Genomic DNA, 8,091 nt, shown 5'->3' on the forward strand with positions numbered 1-8,091 from the left:
TTCTCTCTTTGCTGAGCTTCCTGTCCTGTTTCAAGGTCTCAAAATGCCCCCCTGCCCTGCAGCTCTGCACCCCCCCCCTCACCGTGCAATGGGAGGTGATGTGAGTACAGGCACATGGTGCCTTCTGTTCCAGGAAGGTCTCCTTCAGTGTGTAGCGACTGTCTACACCTTTCCTTTCCAAAGAAAAGCCTTAAACGTGAGTGTTGGGGGAGGATTATGTTAATTGTGAGGAAACGCTCTCTCAGGAAGTTCTGGAAGGTGACAGAGCCTCCATCTCCAGGCATCTGAAGCCATTAGGGAGATGGTGAGTGCATAGAATGGATAACCAACTAACTTAACATGCACTAAGCCGTTCATCTCCCTTGTACTGAGAGAAGATGGAAAAAACCTAAACTGAGACCTGCAGCATAGGAATTACAATCTCAGACTATAATCACACCTGATTCTGTTTTCCTTGCACTCAGAAGCCCCTCTCACAGCCACGATCTGAAAGGACAGGTGTTACCGTGCCCATGTACAGACGAGAAAATGGAGATTCTGAGATGGTCAGTGAATGAGTTGGCCAGGGTGCAAACCCAGGGAATCTGCCTCCCAAGTTTGTGCATTGCCTGTTCCCGCACACAGCTCCTGTCACTGTGTGATGAAGGGTGACAAAAGTGCACTAGGATGGCGCTTTCCCCAGGTGAGGTCTACTGGGAACACAGCGCTGGGTTAGGAACCTGTCCCCTGCTTCTGGGGAGGACGTCATGTATCGGCTTAAAGAGTGGATAGATGAGATGGCAAAGCGGCCGAGGGCTTTTATAGACAGGCTGAGAGATTTCGACCAGATGTGACAGACAATGGAGACTGCTGGAGGGTCTTGTCAGGTGACAATGTCACGGACATCGTGGTGCTCTCGAGGAAGATGATTCGCGCAGATAACAGCAGCGACATCATCCACAGTATCATCAACATCCTTCCTGGGTCTGATCTCTGGGGCTCCCAAATGCTGCCTGTCACCGTGAGAAAGATAAAAAGCCTTCTCAGCTGGCATCCGGCCAGCTAATCTCAGAGCTCCAGTTCAAGGAGCAGGCCAGATGTGTCCTAGGAAGGAAACACTACATGTTTGGACAAAGGCCTGTTCAGGTATAAAATATAGCCGTGGGGCGGGTGACAATTCCTACCACATGCGTAGGAAGAGAGCCTCGCAAGCTGGTCAGCGTTGCTGCTGCCATTTCTTCCTATGAGAACTGCAGGCCAGACATGCTCTGCATAGCCTAGGAAGCCAGGGATTAGCACGTTTTTATTTGGGATCAGCATCCACTTCTTAACTTCTAGTTAAATCTTATTAACTAGAAGGTGCATTTGGGCTTTCTTGATATTATAGGGCATGGGGTGCTAAGGAGAAAACACTGAATTTGGAACCAGATATTCTGTGTAACCTCTTAGGATTCCCCACCTGTAAAACCATCTAAGCAAAATGTTTGTAACATAGTGGACGTTCAATAAATTCTTTTATTTTTTTTATGGCTAAGGTTGTGCATCAGAATTGACTTTGGAGTTTTCTTCAAAGGGTACAAAGCTCACCCTTTTCCTGTCCTTCCACAAGTGCCCTGGTGGAATATATTTGGGCATTCGTGTTTTGAAAATACTCCAGGTAATTTTGATGAACAGCTCTGGCTATGAACTGCTGCAAAAATATCCTTGCTGTGGCTTTATACAGTTTACGAAGCACTGAGCCTAAGGACTAAATACTTTAATTGTCTGCATATAGATAATTGCTCTATGTTATGATGTAGCCTTAGCCATTCATTAAAGCAGATTCTGCACTTGGAAATGATTTAATATTTTTGTTTCCTGCTATCATTAATATTTTTAAAAATAGTTATTTATATTCCATTTATTCCCCAAAGGATTTGAGATCTTTTCTTATAAAATAACTTTTCTACATAAAATTGACTCTAATGTAGATTGACTTTCATGCTTAATTAGTTTGAATTAAGGAAGTTTTTCAATTTTTAAGTATTAATGCTTCTCCAAACCTTCATTTCTCTGAACCTGCTCCCCTTCTTCTTTTAATTTCTCTCCAAGGACAGATATGGCAGAAATGGTGAATTGGGATCACCTTAATAGAAAAACAGAAACCTCCAGATTGAGGAGGCTGTGTCAGCTTCTATCAAAAGGATTTGGCTAAGCGGTCTGAGAGTAAGTCAGTGGAAGGGCTGTAAATGGGAATACAAATGAGCTCATTACCAAGTCAATTTCCCAGCCTATATGACTGCTCCATTTTTGCAGGTACCACAGGGTCCACCAAATGTTCACCCTCTCTCTCCTCAGTAGCAGAATAGGTTGCCAGGCTAAGCCACTATCCCAGAATCCCATCTCCCTTCCTTTCCTGAAATATCACTGTTGAAGGGAAGAAGAAAAGGAATTACTGTTTATTGACCACCAGGTATTGGGGGGGGCGGGGGGGAGCGTTATTTTCGTTTGAAATCTTATAAGGAAATGAAAGAGCTATTTGAGAAGAGCTAATACAACGGCATGGACCAAGTTAAAGTTAGGAAAAGCAACTTAAACACCTAAATAAACAACACCCTCCGAATACTTAAATTATGGGTAACTCTCAGGACTCGGCAGAGTGTGGCCTTGCTAATCTGCGGGACCCGCGTCGCTGCCACGGCCATGCAACCCCTCGTCTGCCTGTCACAGGCCTCTATCTGAGACCCATCCGTTACAGGACTTTGGTTTTCTGTGTGGCTGAGTCGCACAACTTTCTAAAGTGCAGCTGATAATTATAAAAGGGTGTACAGATCTTCTGTTTACAAGTTTATTATAACTACTGTTGAAGTTTAGGGTGCTCATCATTGAATTTTGGATTCTCTCGTTGTTTCCATTTCTATGCACTACGAGCCAGCACCTCCTAATCTCTCGCTCATGGGGTGGGGGGTGAAGGGCTGTTTGGGGGTTAACCAGCCAGCCAGCAGCCAGGGCTCTTCTCACGACTCCAGGGGACTGGTTTCCTTGGGGCATTTCATAAATCTGGGGTTACAAGCACAAAATGAGCTGTCGTTATTATTAGAAATTGTTTGCACACTTACTGTTTCTTCCTTAAATATGGGAATGACGTGCAATTTTAAACATCAGCTTTAAAAAGTATTGCAATACTGTCAGTATTTTGTTTGCATATCAACAAAGATTCTGTAAGAGTGACTCCTTATTGTCACTTGATTCCTCTTTATTTTTTTTTCCATGTAAACTATAATATGAAACAGATATATGTGAATGGCTCGCAAGATTTACCCTGCCTTTCTTTCCAGATTCAAGATGACTTATTTTTTATTGAATTTTTATTTTTTCCAGTGGCTTTTGGATGAATAAAGGAGGATTGTTGAAAAGGAAAGATTCTTTCACGGGGTTAAGCTGATTTAGTTATAGTCTCTGTGTTGTTCTTGGTTTTGTTTTCCCTCACTGTATAATTACACAGCAAAACTAACGGGCCTTCTTCTAGGTCACATTTCTTTCCTCAACACTGCTAAGAAGTAGTAATCATGGCACACACATACCTCCGCCATCCATCTACCCCTTCCGGTTAATCATGGTAGCAATGAAGAAATGTAACAATTTTGGGGAGACAATTTGTATCCATCTTTTCTCAATCTAGATCAATGTTTTTCAACTGTGAGTTGCAACATATTCATTATTGGGTATTGAAATCAATTAAGTGGATCAAAGTTCCCATTAAAGAAAGAAACACAGTAAAAGGAAATAGACTATAAAATGTAAAATTACCTTGTGGAACTTTTTTCAAGAGTGTGTGTGTGTGTGCGCGTGTGCGCGCGCGCGTGTCTGTGTGGATCCTGGGAGCAGATAAGGTCCTGTGGATTGTGGTGAGAAATATTTGAAAAACAGTGATTTAAATTACTTGTTTTCAAACTGTGTTCCTCAAATTCTAGGGTTTTGGAAAAGGTGCTTGAGATGTTTGGAAGGTAGCAGCCCCCACCACTAGTTCAACCATTAAAAAATTCCTTTATGTTGTTTCATATGTTGGGGCTATTGCATAAGATTTCATCTGGAAAAACAATTCTGCTTCTGAATAAAAGAAATTTGAAAATCAGTGGTCTATATCAAGAATGTGTTGCTCAGCTTTCTATTTAGAATGGCACTGTTCTTCCTAAGAAAAAATCATTCAGTGGCTTCCAGCCTTCTTCATTCTTACTTCCTTTAATGCTGCGGTCCCCAACCCCTGGGCCCTGGACTGGTACCATTCCCGTGGCCTGTTAGGAACTGAGCTCCACAACAGGAGGTGAATGGTGGGCAAGCAAGCGAAGCTGCATCTGTATTTACCAGGCTCTCCATCACTGGCATCACCACATAAGCTCCGCCTCCTGTCAGATCAGCAACAGCATTAGATTCTCATAGGAGCTCGAACCCTACTGTAAAATGCGCATGCGAAGGATCTAGGTTGCATACTCCTTATGAGAATCTAATGCCTGATGATCTGAGGTGGAGCTGAGGTGGTGATGCTAGCGCTGGGGAGCGGCTGCAAATACAGACTATCATTAGCAGAGAGGTTTGATTCCACAATAAATGTAATGCATTTGAATCACCCTGGACCCATCTCCCTGGTCTGTGGAAAAACTGTCTTCCATGAAACCAGTCCCTGGTGCCAAAAAGGTTAGGAGTGGTTAGGGACCACTGCTTTACTGTTTTTTGTTGGTTATATTTTTGCAACCTTTCCTTGCTTCTTATTACATATACATGGCTCCTTTCTTATTTCTTCCTACCTCCCCAGATCTCTAGAACTAGGATGTTGCTGTGACTGTTTTATTGTCTGGTCACAGCAGCGTAGGTTTCCACCTCCTCCTGCAATAGCCTTTCATTTGCTGCATCTTCCAGATATGAGTAGGGGGTTCTTTATTCAAATAGTAGCCAAATAAAAACAAGCCATGCCCATCTGGCTTTCTCTGGCTCTTTCTCCTCCCTAGCTTGTGACATAAAGGGTCCCTAGTCTTTCTTCCTGTTTGGATACTTAACCAACAGTAAAGAATGTTGAATTGAATCACAAATCAATTGAATAACATATTTTAGACTTGAAAGGAATATAAACATCATTTGCTCAAGCTGTCATTTTTGCTTGTTAGGAAACTGAGGCCCAGGTAACTAACCAAAGCCACACATAGCTTATTAGTTTATGTTCTCTTCTGCACAGAAGACTCATTCTAAAATGCCATTACTTTGTTCAACTAAACCAACATTTATTAAGCATAAGCGATATACCCTAAGAAGTGGCTTTAGAATTTTTTTTGACATGATCCAGTATTTAAATTGCAACCTTAACTAGACAAATATATATACGATCAGCACATATATAATGAAACAAAAATATCACAAAACAATGCCCTTACAACAAGTGGTGCATTCTGATATTTTCTGTTTTACTCATGTATTAAGTACATGTTAGCTGCTGTAGCACAGAAATCCAAAATTCTTGCCTTAAGTGAGATAGAATTTTATTTTTTTCTCATGAAATAATTCAGTGATGAGTATTTCAGGAGTGGATGGATGCCCAACAGGCCCATTCAGGGGCACAGTTTTGTCTATTGTATCCGTCTCCTTTCTCCTAATAGTTTGTTCTTATCAAGTTGGTTGAATTTGGTTCACTTACATTTAATTTTATCAACCTAGCTTACCAGAAGTTAAAAAATAGGTATGCTCAAAATATTATTAATATTTTAGCTAGCTTTAATTTCTATCAAAGTTGTACATGCACAGAGTTTAGGGTCAAACAGTATTGCAAGGTACCTACAACCATTCCTAACTCTCATCTTCAATTTCTTGCTTCTGAGATGCTATCATCTCGGTTGCAGTTTCAACTCTTGAAACTGACCCTTTTGATATTTTATTGCATATATTCATAGAGCGTGTTTATATTTCTACTTTTCAATTTTTTAGTTTTAGGCATTATCTATTGATTTTTCACTCTAGACATGAGGGTTTACCTGCCGCTCCTCACTCTCTCACCCTATACCTACTTCTTTCAAACTTGCAGGGTAGTTGTATCACCATTTTGGTTAGGGCAGTATTCAGGGTTTACATGATCATGGTTATGCAAATGCTATTCACAGATGCTCCGTATAGTTTCCTAAGGTTAATTTTCTTTTTGCACAATATTTTGTATATTCTTCTTAGTGTCTTTTCTAAAAATGTATTTAGTGCTTCATATGCTTATTACTAATTCATCCTCCCAGTTTGTCCTCCCAGTTATGTAAATCTCCATTCAATACTTTCAAACATAATAGGTATTTTATTAGTTCCATTTTTTTTAAAGGAAGTTTTCCCAGAGTCTTCTGATCTGCTCCAATCTAGACTGTTTCTCTAGAACAGCTGCATAGCTATTATTTTGGGTTCCCTTCAACATCATCTTAGGAACTGCCTCCATTCCTCAAGTGCTGGATGCTTGTTTGTGGGATCCCTTCCTTTTTCTTTTGATTCCTTCATTCGAGGGGAGCATATCCTCTAGGAACTACCTGAGAAATGGTGTAGGTGAAATGAATGCATTGAGATCGTGCATGTTTGGAAATGTATTTATTCTACCTTGACATGTAATTTACAGTTTGGTTGGACATAACATTTTAGGTTAGGAATAATTTTCTTTCAAAATTTTAAGGCATTTCTCCATTGTCTTCTAAAACTGCTAGATTATCAGAAATCTGATACTAGTATGATGCTTAATCCTTTGCCGGAAACCTGGTTTTTCTCTCTGGAAGTTGGGGGGCGTTCTCTTTGTCTTCAGTGTGCTGAAATTTACAAAGACATACCTTGGCGTGCGTCTATTTTTATTCATTGCTGGGAGCACTAAGTGGATCCTATAAATCTAGAAAATCACATCCTTTTGCTCCTGAGAGATTTTCTTCAATTATTTTATTATCTTTTCCCCTCCTTTTTCTCTGTTCTGCCTTTTTGGACTCGAATATTATGATATTTGCCCTCCTGGACTGGTCTTTTTTTAATCTATTTTTCATCCTTTTGTCTTTGTGCTCTTCCTGAGTTATCACCTCAGATTTATCTCTCAATACTTCTGATCAGATTTTGTTTTTTTTTTGGTTGCCATCAGATTTTTAAAATTTTCCAAGATCTCTCTTTCTTTCCCCCGCTTTTCTTTGTTTTTTTTTTTTTTTTTTTTTTTTTTGATTCTTTGAATATTTCTTTTTTAGAGCTTCTGTTTGGGTTTCTTTTATCTCTGTGAAGATATTAACACATTTTATGTGTTGAGGGGGGCGAGTTGTTTGTTGTTTCTTCTGGTTCTCAAGGTGCTTTTGTTCACATTGTAGAATGGGGCTGTCAAACTCCACTTGGAAACTGTGTACCTAAGGGGGCTTCCCTGTAGGGTGATGTGGTTGGGAATTTTCTTTGGGAAAAGTCAGACATCAATATCATTAGGTCCCTTCCCTTAGGCGGATCAGATGCCTTGGAGAAGAGTTTTCACGTTTCCTGCTGTTCTGAGTGGGGAAGAAGGACGGGGGGAGGAGGCAGGGCAGGGGGGTCTCCACACTCATCACATGAACTTTCTCCTGTTTTCTGTTTTCCCTACAGTCCCTCCAACCCCGGGGGACTTCTCCAAGGACTAAGCCTTCAGTCTTCTGCTGGCGGAGACAGGGGAGGGGCAGGTGTCCAGCTTAGCAGAGCAAGAAGGGGATTTGTGCTTCTTACACAGACTTTCAACGGATCCCCCTCTTCTAGGCCTGTCTTCCCCCACTTCCAGGGGTGCCTGGCCCCACCAAATTGTGAGTCTTTATGGATTCTGAGCTTAAACAAATTACTTCTGTGTCTTTCCTTACCGTGGGGCAAGGATGCAGTTTTCTTAAATCTGCTGTCAGTTCCCACTTGGACATCTGCTTTCCAGATTTTAAAATATGATTTTTGTCTCCCTCCCCTACCCCGCATTTTATTTGTCCTTGTGGGTTTAAAATAAAAAACAGCAAAACTTCATTTCTGTTATATTAGTGGGGAGTCTGAAGGAAGCAGAGGTTCCATGCATGATGTGTTCAATCTTTGATGGGTAACTGCTGTATTTAGACCTCTTAAATTTTTTTAAATAAATAGTTTTAATCT

Source organism: Eulemur rufifrons, chromosome 27, assembly GCF_041146395.1.
Source record: "Eulemur rufifrons isolate Redbay chromosome 27, OSU_ERuf_1, whole genome shotgun sequence".
NCBI classification, from domain to species: Eukaryota; Metazoa; Chordata; class Mammalia; order Primates; family Lemuridae; genus Eulemur; species Eulemur rufifrons.